Source organism: Corvus hawaiiensis, chromosome 13 (genome assembly GCF_020740725.1).
Source record: "Corvus hawaiiensis isolate bCorHaw1 chromosome 13, bCorHaw1.pri.cur, whole genome shotgun sequence".
Classification (NCBI taxonomy): Eukaryota; Metazoa; Chordata; class Aves; order Passeriformes; family Corvidae; genus Corvus; species Corvus hawaiiensis.
The window spans coordinates 1,368,681-1,387,824 of NC_063225.1; the positions used below are offsets into that span (position 1 = coordinate 1,368,681).

At 45.1% G+C, this 19,144-nt stretch overlaps 1 protein-coding gene across 1 annotated transcript in view; it reads right to left on the reverse strand.

Annotated features, from left to right (window-relative positions):
• Positions 1–19,144, reverse strand: part of TNFAIP8L3 (TNF alpha induced protein 8 like 3) — a 45,640-nt gene that overhangs the window by 3,850 nt on the left and 22,646 nt on the right. The window lies entirely within an intron of this gene.

The window sequence follows — 19,144 nt, forward strand, 5'->3', positions numbered from 1 at the left end:
GGATATGAAATAATTATCCAAGTTAATACAGGGGCAGCAAAGCCTCTGTTGGATCAGAGGGCACTTTATCATTGCAGCCAGGTGGTGATGAGTGTGTGTATCTGGGGAGGGCAGCCAGTGAGCTCTGAGTGATGGCAGAGTGGCCTTGTTCCAAGGTTCCTTGTTCTTGGTCTTTGTTCCAAGACACCTTCCTTGCCTTTCCCTGTCATCTGCTCTCAGTCTCTGCTCCTGCAAAGGAGGTGCCCATGTCTCCCTGCCAGCTGGGACCTCACTGCTCACCACCACACCACAGCCTTGGCTGCTCCAAGGGGGATGGAGTTATCCATGTCCTTCACCAGCTGCTGGGAAATCAAACCACTAAGAGATTAAAAATGACAATAAAAATCAAATCTTCCAGTGCTTATTTGATTGTGGAGCCTCAGTGAGTCTTTAAGTTGGTGGGGTGGGCTCTGAGGCCCTCTCCAGCCTTCAGCACACGAGTGTTGTCACTCGTCCCTGTGCTCCCTACACCCTCACGCCAGGACAAAGGGGTGCTGGCTGCCAGTGCTCACTTGGAGTAAGTAACACTCTGAATCCAAAGTCCTCTGGTTAAATTCTGACTTTCAAGTTGGCTGGAACATTGAAGTTGTCATCTTTGTGTGCTGCTGAGCAATGTTAAAGAGTAACATTTAATTTCAACTGAACCACCACCTGGAAAAAATAATTCAATGTGCTTAAAAGAATTGCCTGTCATTTGGAGAGAAAATTGTGGGGCTGAGCTGCTGTCTGGAGGAAATAGAAAAACTGTGATTTAATCTAGAAATGATAAAACCAGGATGAAAGCATTCTTTCACTTAGCAGTACGTGGGTATATAAATAGTATCCGTGATGAGTAATTATGTGCATTTGACACACTGAAATGGTAGATTGTTAGTGTCTGTTTCTGTAGTAAGTGTTTGCTATTAATCAAGTGGATGCAGTTGTTCAGTATCTGGTGTGATCAAAACCTGGAAATAATTGCAGTAGATTTTTAGAATATTAATTTTACTGAAGTTCACGACACTTCAGCCTCGTGTCCCTTTGCCCAGGTGAGAGCCCAGCTGGCTTGTGCCCTGCCCAGCTCTGCTGCAGGGAGAGCTCTGCAGAGCTGCTGCAATTCTGTGGCTCGACACAAAGCCAGCAGTTGGGGTGAGCGAAACATCCGTCCCCATCACACAGCCCAGGGGGGAGCTGGGACCAGCAGAGCCACCAGCACCTTAAACACAGACACATCCAGCTGCCCTCCCACCTATGTGATCTCTGAGACACAGCTGGATGCTGAATTAGCACATAAAAGCTTCTGATGAACTTTTAAGAAGGGAGGGATGTCCTGCACAGAAAAAAAAAGTATGATATATGTTCGTGTACCCAAAGTCCTGTGTTTTATCCACAAAACTGAGCAGTGGGACCTTCAAACGTGGGTCTCTTTCCCGGGACATCCCTGGGTTTGGCAGCTCAGGCAACGGTACCACAGCTCCCAGGGAAAGGTGCAGGCTGTGAAAGGGGCAGCACAGCTGGAAAGCATCAGGCCAAGTTTAACTGAATGTTAAGGCTGGGATGTTTTTCCATGGCGAGTCCCAAGTGTGGGATCTGCTATTTAACAGCATGAGTCTGAGCTCCTGCTCATCTTTCTAAAACTAAAATAAAGATGTATTGTTGTTTTGCTGCTGTGGCTCCCTCCCCACTCTGTGCTCCTGTCTCTCCCTCCCATGCTCCCATGGCATGTGCATTCCCCAGGCATGCCAGCCCTCAGAAACCAGGCACATCCACATCCTCTGTGCACGCTCTGCTCCCCTGACTCCAGTGTGCTGCTCTCTGCACTGCACGGGCTGTAGGAGCTGGGAATTACTTTCTCCACCGTGGCTGCCATGTGCCTTATCCCAGCCGGCTGTACCAGGCACAGAGGTTCCAGCGGGCAGGGGCAGAGCCTGGTGGGACACAGGTTGTTGTGCACTGTGGTGTGTGTTAGATACAGAAGCTGCTGCCACGGGCCCTCCACCGTGTCAGGAAGCTGCTGACGAGCTCGGGAGGAGGTGAAGGGCAGCGTTCCACCTGCCCCAGCAAGCTGCCTGCCTGGACACTGGGCTGGGCACTCTGCAGAGCCTCGGCCGTGGCTCCACTGCCCGAGCCGCTGCTGCCGGGGGCAGACAGCGCGTGTGGGATGGGAAGAAGGCAGCCAGCAGCCCACTCGTGCATCCAGACAGCGGCGCGGGGCTGTTCACAAGGGGCTCTGCTCGAATTCAGGCTGTGCGTGTGCTGGAGAGCCCGACAGGCTGTTTGGATAGATTGGATTCCTGCCTCCAAAACCACATTGTGCTCAGACACCCAGGTGACGCCCTGCCTTTCAAAGATCACAGGTGGTTAGCCACATGATTACATGCAGGCTTTCGTGGGGACAGCATGTTTACCGTGGCAGCCTTTTCTTACTGCAGCACATTGCTCACTACACAAAATACATCTTCACCTCCTACATACAGCAATTCTATTTTCTGCTTTCCTCCACACAGCAAAACAAATCAGCAACAACATCATAGATGCTATTAGCTTTCAGGAACATTACACCAAGGCTAAAAATGAAAAACGACCCTCCAAGCACACTGCTTTGTTGGGTAGTGATTAGCTTCCATTATAGAAAATCTGACATCTTAGTTTTTACTAAAGAAAGGGCCAGTTCTGCCTCAGATCTGCTCTCAGCCTCTCTCTGTCACCTCGAGAGCTGTGTATGATAAAAGCTGTTTAAAAAGGCCCTCGTGACGGTATTGATCCCACAGCAATCCTCCATCCCTCAGGAGCTGCAGCTCTTCAGCCCCGTCTCCCACGGGGGGATGGCGAGTGCCCAGCTGTGGGCAGAGCCTCCCTGTGCCCAGGGAGTCCCACGGCCAGGGCAGGCCACCACTCCCCACCAGTGACCGCCCAGCTCCTGGCAGGCAGTGCTGAACGTGGCAAAGAGGTCTCACATCCACTAAACTTAATAACACGATTGCTTAATAACAGAGTTGCTTAATAACAGAAGTGCAGAAAAAGTTTGGCAACTCTAGTAAGAGTTTTACATTTTAGGAGTTTTTGAGACTAAAATGCAAGAACATCTGTAATATTCTCCAAGTATTTTGATTGCAGATGGCTGTACCAAATACAAAATGGTCAGAACTAAATGCTCAGCAATACTATTTTTATGTAAATCCCCATTCAGCCACTCTGTACAAAACACACGGCAAATCCAGTCAACCAGAAGATGCTCCCACCATGCCGAGGAGGAAGAATGATCAACATTTGCTGGAAGCAATTATGAGGATATGGAAACCAGCCTCCTGAGCACATGAATCCATTTCCCTCCCAGTCAGCCACTTACTCAAAGCCGTAATACCATTTTGCAGCCAGGATATTTTCTCCCCTGGCTAATGGCTGAAAGTTGAGTTGAAGTGAACTCTGGAGGGAGTGTGGCTTCACCACAAAAGAGGAGAGAGGAGGAGTTGACCTGAAAGGTTTCTGTGGAGGTTGTCCAGTGCATTTTTAATTGTATCAGCAGGCTGGCTTGGAGAAAGGAATTTCACCTGACACTGGGAACTGCTACCCCAGTGCCTGCTGCAGCTTGTCCTGGGTAATCAGTTACCTCATTGGCTTCACCTGCTCTCAAGTGAGACACACGTGGAGCCTCTGCCTCGTTTCCCACCACGCTGAGCGTGGCCCCAGCTCCCAGCAGTCGGGGTGGCTGTGTTTTCCAGCCAGGGAGTGCATGGAGTAGGGTACTGAGTAGTCTTGAGAGCATCCTGAAGAGGTGAGTTGAGCTGTTTTAAATTAAAGGTCTGAGCTAAAGTCAGGAAGAGGCTGCAGGTCTGAAGCAGCTTGGCAGGAATGGGAGGTGATGGGCACCAGAAATGGTTCCCTGCATCTGTGCTCCAGCTGTACTGGAAGTGAGCAAAGGGCTGAATCTTAACTGAACAAGATGGAAATGCATAAGAAAGTAAAGATGATGAAGAGGCTGAAATATTTTTAATACTCCTGAATCTTCACTTTTAAAATGCAGCACAGCTTCTGCAGCAAAAGACAGGCTTTAAGAGTCAGCAGTGCTGCTGGAAACGTGGGCATCCCTCCAGCTGCTAGCAGTTGCTCGGGCTTGTGGGAGATGGACCAAGCCAAGGGCCAGGCATGCTCTCAGAGTCTGCTACAGTGTGAGATAGATGGGTTGTGAAAATTGTTGTAGGAATGTGCTGTTTTAATGACTTGTGTGACCCAGTTTGAATGCACCTGTGTATTTTAACTTAGTGATATACCTGCCCTTGAGCCGGGGGAGTCTGGGAATGGCAATGAGGCAGCTGGGTTGTAAAGCCCTTGTAGTGGATATCTGAATGGTGAATCCAGCATTGCTTCTCGTGTTGATAATTTACTGTGTTGCAGCTTGCTTCTTTATAACCTAAAGAGTTGCCTGTAGTGGCTCCTTTTCTTGACATAAATACCAAAAAAAAAAATCTAGTTGCTTAATTTGCATAATTCAGGCAAAATATTAGAGGAAATGAGCTGCAAACGTGTGTGTTTTATTTCTCCATCAAGTCTCACTTACACGTTATAAGATTGATCAGAAACGTGAACCGCAGGACTTAGGATTTCAAAATAGCTCTAAAAGCAGACAGGAAAAAAAGTCCACTAAAACCACTTGTCCTGTAGTGTTTTAATCCTGAGCAGCCCGGGCACGAGCTCTGAGTGTGTGTATTACTCTTGGACAGCTACAGGATCACTGCAGAAGAAACATTCAGTGTTTCCAGTAACTTTAAGCCAAGAAATCCAATAGACCAGATGGAATACATCAGCTTTCAGGGAGGGCCAACTTAAACATGTGTAAGCACCAGGGGCCCAGTGCTCAAACTTTAACACTTCTAAATTGTTACTGTGAGCATAAAAGGGTTGCTCATATCCGCACTGGAACAGGAGATTACAGACTGATAATTATATCATCCTGGGAGAATGTACCAGTACCCAAACGTCTGAAAGCAAAAGCTGGACCTGCTGGAAATGGCAGCGACAGCCCTGTACAGAGGAAATATGACTGAATGGAAAAAAGACCATTTTTCCTTTCAGTGCTTTAGATGAGCAGCAACTGTGCCACAAGAAAAGGCACTGTCTGGGAACCTGGGGACTGGAGATTCCAAAGGATAGTCTTATTTCTGCTGCTGATTTGTATCTGGCATTCACTTTTCTAGCACTATACTGGAGTTGCCTTTCAATACCTGGAGGAGGTGGTGGAAGGCTGGGGGGCCCCTTCTGTAAAGAGAAGAGGAGCAGTGCAGCGTGAGCAGATAAACTGCTGTCCTCTGGGTGATGCCTCCAGGAGCCTGTCCAGGGGACAGGAGCTCAGCTGCAGTTTTCATCAGCTCTGATGGAGCTGCCAAGGAGGGTCTGGCTGAGCTCTGCCCCTGGTAGCTGGCTGGGAACTGAACTGCACGGCTGTGTTCTTCTCCTGTGTCTGAAAGCAGTGGCTGGCAAGAGGTGTGTGGATGACAGCACTGTCCCGGGGCTGAGCCTGGCTCACAGGGTGGAAACCCTCCCAGGCACTCCCTGGAATATATGGCACAGCTGACAGCACGCTGGGATTCTGTATGGCTGCTGTTTGACATTACAAATGAGACATTAAGCTTGGCCATATCCTGCAAACTCGCATCCAGCCGGTGGCAGAGGAAAGCACTCCCTGCCAAAGGGGCTCAGGGAGGATCCCCTCTGTGCACTGCGTCCCACAAACCAAAGGGCTGTACCAAACACATCTGGTTAGCTCCTGGCAGCTGGCAGGGAGTGCAAGTGATGCAGAGCCTGCACAGCACCCTGAGGCACGCCCAGGGTGTGAGCAAGGCTTTGCTATTACCTGAAACTGCTCGGGAGGTAAAGTCTGTCTGCCAGGAGTGAGAGTAAAATGCTGTGGTGTTTGGGTTTCTAAGCTTTACTATACAACTAAAAGAGGTTCTGTTAAACTGACCACTGTATTTTATAAACAGGTTCAAAGTCTTTTGATGTCAGTTCGTTAAGCTCATGGCAAAATTCGTTGAAAAGAGTGACCATCCCTGTCCCAGAAAAAGCTCGTTCAGCTCTGCCTGACACTGCCAGAGGAAAAGCTTCCCCACTGACAGCAGAGTTTTGGCAAGGGAAGATTGGTTACTACCCCTTGCAATGACCTATTGATCCTGTTCCTGTATTTTGAGACAGGTGTTTATGACTACATTAGTGTGGGGGTTTTTTAAATGCTAGTTTTACTCTACAAGACTTCTTTTGACCAAAGAGGCCTGGAGGCATGCCCAAAACACTACAGCTGGATCTTACTTTAGCATGGGTAGCTCACAAACCCCAGCAGCCCACGCCTTGGTGGCACTTGGGGACATCTTTAATTGGCTGGGAGTTTTTTGCCTTCAGATTGTCTGTGAGGTTTTTTTTTTTCCCTCAGTATAGGCTCTATAGAAAATCCTGGGCAGGAACTACTGAAGAATTTAACTTCAGTGTCTGAAACACTTTGTGTTGAAGGTCCGTTGCCTTCTCCACAATTACCACATTTCTTACATTGTCCTTTCAAGAAGACACAGCATGGAAAAAAGAAGCTATCATGGGGACTATGTGGCAAAAATACCCAATTAGTCAAATAATTATTATCTCTATAGGAAAATTATGCTTGTTTTAATGTCCAGCCATGTAATTTTCACAACAGGAGAGTAACGAGTTCTTTGATATGTGCTAAGGGGTTGTTTATTGCTTAGAAGGGACAGAGGCTCTTGGGGAGCATCAGGCATATAATGAATGATAAACAATTATCTTGTTAAGGAATGAAGGCTCGCAGGCTTCTTTGAAAGGATTCAACCACCACGTTCTTCCACACTAAAGTAACAATTACCCAGGAAAGAAAGGCTTCTCTTGCCAAAGCATTGTTTAAAAGCCATGTAAAACCTTTCAAGCTCTTGCAGCTGTCCTGCTTCATCCAGATGCAATCGTCGCAGCAGCTTCTCTTTGTCAATGATCTGTAGAACTTGCTTGCAGTGGTTCCAAAGAGGCAGATTTGTTCTGAACAAAAACTTTGAAAAGCTGTTTGAACATTGTGACACTTGCACAGGTCTTGGGGGCTTTCAGTCCAGTTTCCCAAATGATTTGAATTCTTGATCAGGATGTATATGGTTTTCACGTATTCTTTTATCCCCTCCTCTGGCAGGGTGAGAGGAAGGCTGTGGAGGCATCTGTGCTTTTGTGGGCTTGGTGCTTGGCAGTTACCACAGGCACCACTCCTGGTTAACGGGAGGGTCAGATTTCCCTGGGCTTCTGCAGCTCAAAAGCTTTCTATCCCTTCCAAAGAAGTCTCTTTAGCATGCAGGAGCTGGTTGTTCCCAGTAGGAACAAAATAATATGCTGTTAGTAAAGCAAGGCCCGGCAACATCAGCCCTAAGTATTAAACAAGGCCTCGGTGCAATCTGTGTGCTTTAAATAGTTAAAGTGCAGCTATGAACAGGCTATTGGGTACTGCTTCACCAATTTCTATTTTTTCCCCCACCCATTTCTCATCCTCTCAGGAAGAAAATTTTGAGGGTTTATTTTTGTGCCTTCAAACTGCTTGCTGTTGCACTACACTGCTCTTTCTCCAGAGATAAAATGTCCTTGCCTTTTACATAGAATAATTCTATTTTTGGCTCCAATATATTAAGAATGGCATGAAAAATAACCACGTCTATGCTCTGGGGATGTACAAAATTCCATGAGAAAGCAAGCAATCGGGACCCCAAGGGTAGCTGGTCTGAAGATGCCCTGAAACTGAAATGGCCGACAGAAAATGGGAAGGGGGAAGTAATTCTGCTACACCAGGCCAGGGTGAACAAACTCCAGAGAACCCACACCAGGACGCAGCTGCAGCAGGTGTCCAGCTGCTGCTGACCAAGTGGTCATGGCTGTGTGAGCTGAGCTCTGAGGAGGGGGTCAGCAGCTCCACCCCTGCAGAGCTGTCCCAGCCACGCTGCTCGGATGCTCCCCTCCGTGGGACGAGGCTCTCTGCGGTGTGAGCAGCACAACTGTCCTTCGCTCTGCTCGTGGGGCTTTTGGCTTGGCTTTTAAACACAGGCAGAAGCCCTGACAACAGCACTGGGTCTGCTCTGCTTGCATTGAGTGCCCTGACACAGTGAGAGGGCTGGGTGGGGTGGGTAACACCTGACAGGGTGTGTGGGAGTGGGGAGAGGCCAAGGGAAGGGGGGTGGAGGGGAAGACAGGCTCTTGAAGCTTGATTTCAGTTAATGGCATCTGTGTATCTGGCAAATGAGGGAGATACTGTTTTATGGACAGAGTGTGCTGCTGGTTTCCTAATTTGGTACTTGGTTGCTTGACCACTTGGTTTTGAACTAAGAAGGTGATGGGTGGAAGGGGAATAAACCAATGCCAGATATCAGGTACAACTGGAAAAACATACCGTTGGTCCCTAAATAAAAACCCCAGAGGAGATGTTAATTTCCACACTTAATTCCAGCCAGGCTTCCCAACTCTGTTTATACCAGAGAACAAATTCAAACGAGGGGAAGGTGAAGAGGACAATAATGGCAAGAAATGTCTGACAGCAGCACACTTTGCTAAGTCAGGAGCAGACGCTGCAGACTGATCACAACATGTTTAGCACTATTAATGAAACAAGGTTTCTTTGGCCTTTTGCATAGACCGTTTATTGTCTAATTTTTATTCTCTGTGCATGTGTTTTGGGGGAGTCAGCTAAATTAAAAAAGTATTTTGAAGATGCTGATCAGTGCTCACAACTCTGGAAGGGGAGGGCTTACAGGTTATAGCCCGTTTGGAGCAGCTGTTTGACAGTGCACAGAGAGGCACAGCTGTGGCTGTCTTACAGCTGGAAGGGTAGGACTGGGATGTGTCACTAAGCAAACAAAAGATGTCAAACCTGCTCCAGCATGAGAGCCTGGTAGGAGCATAAGGGAGCTTCCAGTGAGGCTTATCCTGTGATGGAATGATGTTCCTTAACAGATTAAACTACAAAAAAAACCCAACAAAAACCGCAAATCCCAATCCTCCCCCTCAAAAAACCCTCAACAAAACAAACAAAACTCCCTAACCAAACAGAAAATCCCACTAAAAACCCCAACCCAAAACTATTGCTGGAAGTGGCTCTGCAGGTGTGTAAGTCTATTAGTAAAGAAATGGTTTCCTGAACCCTCCCCTTGAGTCATGCTTAGTTATATTGTCTGTGTCACAGAATCATTACTTACAAGGTATGTGGGTGCTGCTTGTCTCTGTGTATTTATCACAGCTTTCACTCCCTCCGTGAATGCAAAGGCCTGGATTTGTAAAGGCATCTAATTTATCACTGACTGCAGTCCAAGATTTTAGCTCCTATCCTGAGAATGTGCAGGAGGTAAAAAAGGACTTAAACAGATCCCGAAGAGTTGCTGCAACTTGTGAAGTCTTTTGGGGTAAAGCAAATGCTCTGCATTAATTCATGGCTCCCACTGCCAGTGGCCCTCCTTATGCCTTCCAGAGCAAGCATCCCTTGCTCCCTCTGCCCCAGTGCTGTGTCCCATTGCAGGGTGGAGACAGCACCAGCATTTCTGAGCCAGGTGTTGAACTGTTACAGCAGGTTTCAGGTGCAGATCCAAGCTCCACTGTGGCAGTGAGGGTTTTGTGGCTGCTTGAAGCAGTTTTGTCTCACCCAGCCCCAATTAGCTGTTGATTGTGCTGCAGCTTTACGAGCCCAGCACAAAACCAGATGGGAATGCTGCTTGTGCAAGTTCATAAAAGACCTAAGACCATCCTTCCTTTCTGAGCAAGAGCTGCTGATAATATCAGTTTCTGAATTATGCCTGCTCTGGTTTCTTTTAACTCATTTGAAGGTTTTTTTGTTGTTTTTTTCCACCATTTCCTTACAGACTTCTAACAGACAATCCCATCGTGGCCTTGCTGAAACAAACCCCGCGTGCTGTTTGATTATAACCACCAGGACTGATACTGCAGAATCCACCTACAGCGAGTTTAGTTCAGGGGTATAGCTGTAAATGAACTAGTGGTGTTACAAGTTTAAAAGAGAAAATTTATTTTTAAATGTCATTGGCTTCTTGCTGGCAAGCAGAGACCAGTAAGTTCCTTTTCCTTGCAGTTTAGGGGTTTTTCCCCTTCTTCAACAGAGAGGAGATTAAGCCTGGGCTATACTGAAATAGCTGCTCACATATGAGCACTGGAGCTCTGCACAGCTCTACAGGAAAACTGAACCTCAGTGTGTCAATATCCTCCACGCAGGGGGAAACCAGGGCCTTGTTTTCTGTCTGAAAGCACTAGGAAAGTATTTGTCAACAACAGCAAAGATGAAACCGAAAAGACAGAAGACATGAATATTTAGAAGGAAGAAGAGTTCGCTGTTTAGTGTTGTTCCCCAAAGAGGACAACAAAACTAGAAGAGTCTCCATGTACTTATTGCTTTAAACAATGCTTTACTGTTTGCCTGGTTATTCAAAAGAAAAGACATTTTTACAGTTGCAGAATGTTAGGCTGTGTAGAATCCTTGAGTAACTTTTTTTCCCCATTTTTTTTTCCTTTCCCCTGTCCCTAGAGAAGGATTAGCTGCTGGGGAGATGGCCAACCCAGATTCTGAATGGAAAACTCCTGACCAAAGGAAAAAATTAATGCTGGTCAGTGCAGCTGGGATTCATCACACTCTCCATCTCTCACAAGTTTTTGAGCATCTGATTGGGGATTTATTGGTAGGAATGTGTTGCCTTATGCCTCAGATGTGATCTATAACCCTGTTTTCCTTGAAAATGAAGTCTGATTTGGACTTTAATATATCCTTTGGGTGATCTGCTCCACACTGCTTGTCTACAGTGTCAGGTCAAGCATCTGATCAAGCTGCACAAAGTAGTAGGAATGAATATGTGATGACTTCCACCCCTGTGGAAAAACAAGACACAGGCTAAAATATCTATCTATTCCACATGAACCAGACCACCTGCTGTATTCTCCATACTTGTCCTCTGCAATCCTGCCATAAAGAATGACCACTGTGGAAACCTTAGTCTAGGCTAATGAAGCTGAGCCTTACAGTACAAGCAAAAGGTTATTTCCTTTGGAAGGACAGAACACCTGGGAAGGTAGAACTGCAGGTCAATTCTGTTCCTCCTCGGTTCAAAATCTGCACAAATAATATCTGCCAAAACTTACAGTGTCTTAGTGTCTTACACCAATGAAAGAAAAAGTCCTGAATTTATGGTGGGGGAAAAAAAAAAGCAGGAGAAACCTGACTACAAATGATAGTTTCCTTGTTATGGGTTTAAACTAAACTGCTAAGCATGGCATCAATATCTTCACAGTGAGGTGACTGACCCAAGCAGCACCAATAACAGCTGACAGTCACAGCTCCTGCAGAGGATAAACACTAATGGAGATAATCTGGTTTTGTACTTTTACCTTGTTCGCTGTGTGTATGCATACTGCAAAACACATCATGCCAGGAGGAAAACACTGATAACAGGGATGCTTTTGCTGTCATCAGTCTCTAATAACACTGTAACAGCAGTGGCTGTAACCACCCGTGGTGCTGAAGTCACTCTGAGTACAACTCTTTATTTCAGGAAAGCAGAAATGGAAAAGATGCTGGGAAAGTACTGAAATGGTCAGGACAGTTCTTAGAAGGTCTGTTTCATTATTCTGAGGCATGTGAGTAACAGCAATGTGTTGTGTGGGGGTATATATATATATATATATATATATATATATATATATATATATGGATGTATGTATGCACATGTACCCTCATTATATAACATTGCAGCTCCAAGGAGTCAGGACTGAATTTGCATAGGAAAAAACCAAAAATCACTGCCTTTGCATTACCTGAAGAAAAGCCTGGCAGGACAAACCTCAGCAAAGAGCACAGACAGACAGAAGGCGCCGTGCTCGCGGTTCCGGAGGCGCACGGGGCCGATGTGCGGGCGCCCAGAGCAGCCAGCGGGGCAAGCAGAAACCAAACCCCGGAAGGCAGCAGCAACGTCGGTCTCTGCAGAGAGGCTCCACAAGGCCCGAATGTGGCCCAGGCTGATTCCCAGAGAGAGGAAGGCAGCACAGCCCACACGCCGTCGCCATCGCGCTGCTGCAGCTGCCAGCAGAGCTGCTGCCCTCGGCTCCGGCTGCCGGGAACGCAGCGACAGCGCCACGGCTCCGAGGAACAGAAACCCGGTCCAGCCACACACCTGGCACTGCTGAAGGGAGCTTGGGCAATGCAGCCCTTCCTTGATCTCCAGCATGGGTTTTTAGAGTATCTGTGGTACCTGCTGAAGAAGCAGAGGCACTGGCCTGTTACTTCTCCTTCTGGAGCCATTCTAAGCATAGGCAGCTTCTTGAGGCTGACCTAGAAAGCTTCCAAAGGTGAGTTTAGACCCATCTTATCTCTCCTGGAACTGACATGGTATTCCAAGACTGAACACCCTGTGGAACGTTCTCAGATAGACCAGCAGCCACCTGAGGGAGAATACTGCTTACTTTCCTCTCGCTGCTTTGCAAGACTTGGTGTGTCCTTCTTTCCTAGAGAATTAATCCTGCATTTCTTAGTCCTGCTCGAGGGCTCTACTGGGTTCAGTGCTCTTTCTGCCTGAAGAAATGTGACAAAATCCACTTCTTGCCCAGCTCTCATCAGTTCTGTAAGAAAAAACTGGATTTTGCCCAATCCTACGTTTCCCATTCAACTTTTTATACAATGAGGAAAAGTGTTAATCCCTTTCTTGAAGAGGGATTTGAGCAGTTCTGGCACATTCTGCTGCAGACAGGCAATGCCCAGAGAGGACTTTGCCAGGCAGGGATGGGCTGGAGAGAGGGAGGTCTAACAAGCCCTATCACAGACTTGTCTAGAGAACTGGGATTCCCATGCTCCTGCTTTTGCAGGGCTCAGGTTTCCCTGCAACGCGGTCTGTCTGTCGTTCCTGCTCGTGCTCCTGCCATTGCCATAGCATAAGCCAGGGACATTCACATCTAAGTACACACAAGGAATGAGCAGAAAGCAGAGAGCCTTTGATCAAATGAGACATTTCTGTGCTTTTAACGGGAGACAGGAGCCTTAAAAAGGAATGACTGTGTATGTGTCATTCATTGCTATTATTTCATAAACCCAAATAATCTCGAGATTCCTGTGGGTTTGCACCAGAAAGCCTAGAGAGTGATAATGCAGTGTTTGTGCTCTGAATATAGGTATTGCTCACAGGGAACAAACTGCTGGCAGGAACACTTCAATAAACTCTATCATCAAGCTGAATGATACTCTAAAATAATTATTTAACCTTTACTAACAGTCATTATTAATTTGATGAAGTTTCCCAGGATGCTTTAAGCCAAAAGAGAGAATGTTTGCAGTCCTCTGCATAGAGACATCACACATTACATATTCAACAGGAAAGGTCTGGAAGAGGAGCCCTTTTGTTTATTCTTATTTCCTTTTAACCAGTGCTAATCTGAGCTGCTAGTCTCATGCTGTTAAGCCCTACACTTCCATATAGCTGAAGCCTCCCTTGGCAAATAACTGAGCAGCAATTTAACCCAGTGGGTCTCACCTTAGAGAAGCTGGGTTTGCTGCCAGGGAGAGCTGGCCCGCTTTTCTTTTTTAGTATTTTTTTTCCCTTTTCCCCACCCAAGTCTATTCAAATAGTTTCTTTTGCAGCAATCTGTTCTCTTCCTCTGGGCCTGCTGAGGTCCCCTTGGCATGGTGCTATTCAGGCCTGCCTGTGCTCATCTGCATTTCCTCAGCTTCTGGCAGCACTGGTCCCTCCCTGCCCACAGATCTCTCAAGGTTTGTTTCAGGAGCAGCACTTCCCCATCAGTCAACTGTCTGCCTTTCTTCAAGCCTAAAGCCAGAAGATGGTTTGCCACTTGCCCCTTTTCAGTATTTTCTCCCCAAATACTAAATACTCTCATGCTTACAGAGAAAGCACACGCAGCAGCTTTACCCTTCTGGCTTGCTTAACAACCAATGCAAAATATGCCTGTGATAAAATTGCATTTTCTTATGGCAAATGGGCTCCCCAGTGAGCCTCTCAGACTCATTCCCACTGTGTGAACCCTCATTAAGTGCAGCCCAGTGGTGGTAGCATAATGTTGCTTCAGTGGACATTCGTCTGACTTTAATATACAAAGAAATTGCTTGTGGAAAGGTTCTATCAAAGAAATAAAACTCCAGATACCAGAACTCTGCCTCTTATCTAGTGAGAGACAGCCTATAAATCCAAGCAGCACGTTGGAGGTTGCAAGATTTCTGACCAATGGAAAGAGTGGGGTAAAAATGAGGAAGTCAGCTGCTGTTGTGTGTTCTGGTCCCATGTTCATGCTCCTGGCTGGCTGATGCATCTTCTTCTTGGAACTCACACAAAGGATGCATCCTGAGACAGCAGCTGAAGAGAGATTTGTATCCAGTAACTTTTGGTTAAGTGAGGCCATCGATGCTCTGAACACAAATCTATCAATGTGATGATATGCCACGATTCATTCAGGGCAGCACTGAGTTTCTTAATTGAGATGGTCATAACAACCATACTGCTTTGTAAACTGCTCACATGGAGCCTGATGAATCTCCTTTACAATCTGATGGGTCTGGTTTGTAAAATTCTAGAGATGCTTGACAATTGTACAGCAATCTGCTTTAATCCAGAATAAAACTCGGTCCAACACTACAAAAGGAATGTAGCATATTTCAATATTCTAGAAGTGTACACTCGGATGTCTTACTCTGGATATTCCTCTAAGGGCTTCTTCCAGTATCATTTAATTGCCTTCTTATTTTACACTTACCCATAAAAGACCTTTATTTTACAACTAATGAAACTATATGCTTTTGGAGGCAGCCTTCCCCTTCATTGTCTTTCCAAAGAAATTTACAAAAATTGAAATGTATGGCCAAGATGGTGTGGTAAGAAAAAGTTATCTAGAAATCTGCTCGGATAAACTACAGAAAACAAAATGTTTAAAGGAAATACTTGCCCTTTTTTTCTTCACAAAGGTGGAGAAAATACTGCCTTGTGGAGGAGCATTTGCTGTATGGGGCTCTGCCTCTGAAATAGCTGCAGATCCTAAGGTTGCATATGAACAAGATTTAGGATTCCATTCTGCTTCCTGTTGCACAGATAAGAATTCTTTTGCTATATTCAGAGTTTCATGAAAGAAAGTTTTTACTGATCTCAATGATAATGGCCTGAATTGGCCAAGTAAATTTATGATGTTGTGTATGATGACACAGAGCTTGTTTTTCCATGATGTACTTAGGTTTGACTCCAAACATTTCTCATCCAAAACTGACTTAACCTCCAGCAGGTCCTCTCTCCCAATTCTTTTAGAGGGAACTCACTATTTAAAGGGGCTGTATCCCAACCAGCCATCTGTGTTTTGGATGCACTTCATCCCGTTTCTCAGAATGCTTTGTCTCTGTACGGGACTCTGGGTGTTATCGTTCTGAATTCCCACAGCTACCAGAGAATAACCCTGCATTGCACAGCGGCTACAGTCTGCATTAGCCTCCTGAATTCACAAAGTATGTCTGTCTCAGGCTCTCCTCCTCCTCACTGGGGAGTGAACCAGCAAATGAAGAGAAGGACTATTTTCTGATTTCTTTTAGTTATGTTTATTTTTCACTATGACAACTTCACAGGGAACAAGCTGAAATCTTACAGTGTCTGCTCTTGCCTCATTCCCCCTTTGTTTTTTTTTTTCCTCACCACAAAAGAATAGAAATCATCTGGAGTACGGGGATATAAATTATTTGTGCCAATGGCTAGATTTAGGAGTGACTTTTAACGGCATTATCTTTACATTGCTTCAGAAGTGAAGAGACCACAGGCATAGGTCAGCAAAGCAGTAAATGAAAAAAAACAGCTTCAGAGATAAGAATGGAGAAACATGTGCAGTGGATGTTTAAAAACCCCAGAAGTTTTGAAATATAATAGGCTAATTCTGCCAAACTCTCCTGATTTATAAGATCTCTGAAACTCTTAGTTCCATGTTATTTCTTGGCTGTCATTTTTATGACATAGGCTGGTTAATGTACTTTGGTTAAATATGGGCAACTATAATCACACTCCGTTCTTCAAGCCCTGCTTGTGCAATCTTTTCCCCTTTCTCTGTCGTACAAGGAAAATGGACTTTCATCTTCAAAGGTTTATGTGGGTCTTTTAAAAGATTCTGTGAAAAAAGTTTCCTCCAATTCCTTGCAGAGTTTGCAACATCACAATGCAGCACTCTCATGAATGAGTCCCAGAGAGTAAAGCTGCTGGGTCTGCTTTCCCTAGCTGAGATGTGCAGAAATGAACTGAGCTACCTAAGAGTAAGTGGAGCAAAGTAACCCTCTGGAGCTCCTGTAACAAACTGCCAGGGGTTGGTAACACCTAAGCCACCTCCACATAAAAATATAAAATCCTTATGCTTTGAACAGCTGCCATAACGAGCCTTTTCTCCTCGGTTAGTCCTGACTACCCCACTGGAGTGGGAAGAAGTGAATGAAAAGACGTTTCACTCTCCATTGCCAGAGAACAGCTCTCGGAACAGTGCTTTTCAGCAGTACCCTGATTAGAATGGCTGCAGGCTCAGGGGACTCCCTGTTGCCAGCCTTGGCACCTTGCTGATTTTCAGCACTATTTGTTACTTTTTTTAAACCCACAGCCAGTTGAAACTAATGAAAACACGCTTCTTTAACAGCCAGGGACTTTGCAGCCAAGGCTGCTTAAACTTACTAATGTAAATAGCTTTGTCATTTTATAGGGTATGCTCTGAGTTAAATGAACAGGCCTTACTGGGAAATTGAATTAAAAAAATATTGATTTCCCCCCTTCCTCATATCTTTCCAAATATGTCCTAAATTTTTGCCAGTTCTAAGGTGACCCTGTTCATGCAACTTAATGTTTAATAGCTATATTGAATAATATCCCAAAGGTGAGTCAGAGCATGGCTGAAATTTGCACTGAAGTCATAGAAAAACATAACCCCTGAATCAAAGAGAATCTGTGGTCTTTCCTATATCTCTGTCCTAAGGTACAGAACCAGCCTCTGAAACCGTTTGCTTTTCTTAAAAATAAGGAGCTAAATCCTCTGGTGTACACCAGCACAGTTCCACCTGCACTGATAAACTCGTCCAGTTCTACACCCCGTGGGGGAGCACTCCCCTCATCAGATTTGTTTTGAATAGGTTGACTGAAGAACAATAACCACTCTGCACCTAATGAGACTTAAGGCTGGACAAATGCTATGGCTGTATCTACTCATGCAGTTGAGAACAGGGAAAATCACAAGTTCTGGGCTGTCTCTAGCATTGCTATAAGCTGGAATTATTAATCTATTTTGACAGAAAACGTTGGCTGGTTGAAATATTGTTGGAAGTGCATGTATTTTTTCTAAAATTCCTTGTGATTTCCTGTAAATCTCCCAGGCTGTCAGCCCTTTCTCCTTGTGTCTGCTGTTTGAGTTAGCTTTGCTGCACAGATTTTGGCTGAAAAAGTGAATTGTTCCCCCGTGCAATAGGGAATCCAGCTCAGTGCTCCTCTTCAGACTAACAGAGCTGAACTGACCTTGGTCATGTACACTTGGTGTCCTTTTGGAAAAAAATCCCAGACAAAACCATCAAAACAAACCAAAACCACCAACAAATGTATAAATAAATTTATGCATGGATATGTTACACACATATACATTTTTTTCAGGAGATTTTTTATTCTCAATGCCAACACAGCACCACTAGATTCTGCAGTGCAAGGACTGCCTCTTAATCAAGTCTAATCTTGCATACACTTATGTAGATTTCCCTAATGATAATTTCATCTCTGTGACACCATAGGACTGACAACACTAATTGTTTCAGCATTTATTATTACCTACTGTCCAAAGCCTTTGTCATTTCATTGGACAGCACATACATTTATTGTGACACCCTACTTCTAAAATATACAACAGAAGAATTATTGTTGTCATAAAATGTTCTAAATGTATGAAGCATGGAGGGAACAACCCTATTTCTCATACTCGAAGGGTTAACTCACATACTTTGGGAGCACTGTCGCTTATTAAAAAATTATTTATGAGTTGAATTGTATCACTTCTAAACGCATAAAGAGTTGGGATGGCTTCCAGCAATTACTAAAGAAGCCAGCCAAGTGATGCTTTCCAATTAAATCAGGCTGAGTTGATTTTTTTTTTAACTTCTCAGCGTCCTGTGTTCTTGCTCCTGTTTTTTCATGGTTCAAACAGACGAAGCATTAACCTCGTGCAGGTGAAGTCTCACACGTCTCCTCTCCAGCATCCTTTCATGTGCTGCTGAGCAGTACGAGTCTCTCTGTAGGTACCCACCACATGAAAGGTGTCTTTCTTGTCCATACAAGTGCTGCTGCTGGTGCTTCAGTCCTGGCTTTTATTTAGAACCAGTTGTTATACAAAGCTTCAAAGCCTGTAACTTCTGATAGCTTATTTATATTTGTGATGTTCAATCTTTGATAACGGCTGTGTTAAAAAACCTGAGTAAAGCGTGCAGAGCTGAAAGCATTGACTTCCATGGCAGTGCCTGTGCAGTTCAGGTTATACAAAGAGACAGATGAAAGTCCACGATGTCTAATTTATCAGCAGGGAAATAAAGACAAATTAATTAAAAAGAAAAATGCTGAATTTAAAAAAAAAAAAATCACTAAGCCCTAAAGTACTCCCTTTCCTCCTTGTACTGGATGAAGCTCAGATGCTTACAGGGAGATCATGCACCACTACTCACATGTGGTATCGTGCTGGTACCAGCTCTTGACAGAGAAAAAATTCCACAGCTCTCCACAGGTTTATTTCCTGGGTGAAGCATATTACAGAAAGTTACGTATCTAGGCTGAGTCCTGGACTGTAGACCTGGAGGACTTACCCAGACCAGAGAAACCCAGGAACTTTTTCCAAGATGTCTGTGAGAAAGGTAATTATGAAAACCTAGTGAAGTCTTTAGAAGCCTAAATTTACTGGAAGCACTCTGAACCGAAAAAATGTTATGTAATCTGCAAAATTAAACAGAACATTGAAAACACTGCAGCAGACTATTGAGTGCTGACTCCTTGGGAGTGCCTGCTCCCTTCCATAGCTGGCTACAGTCATTGCTGCTGCAGAGTTCACTTTGTTCTGTGCTGAAGAAATATGTCAG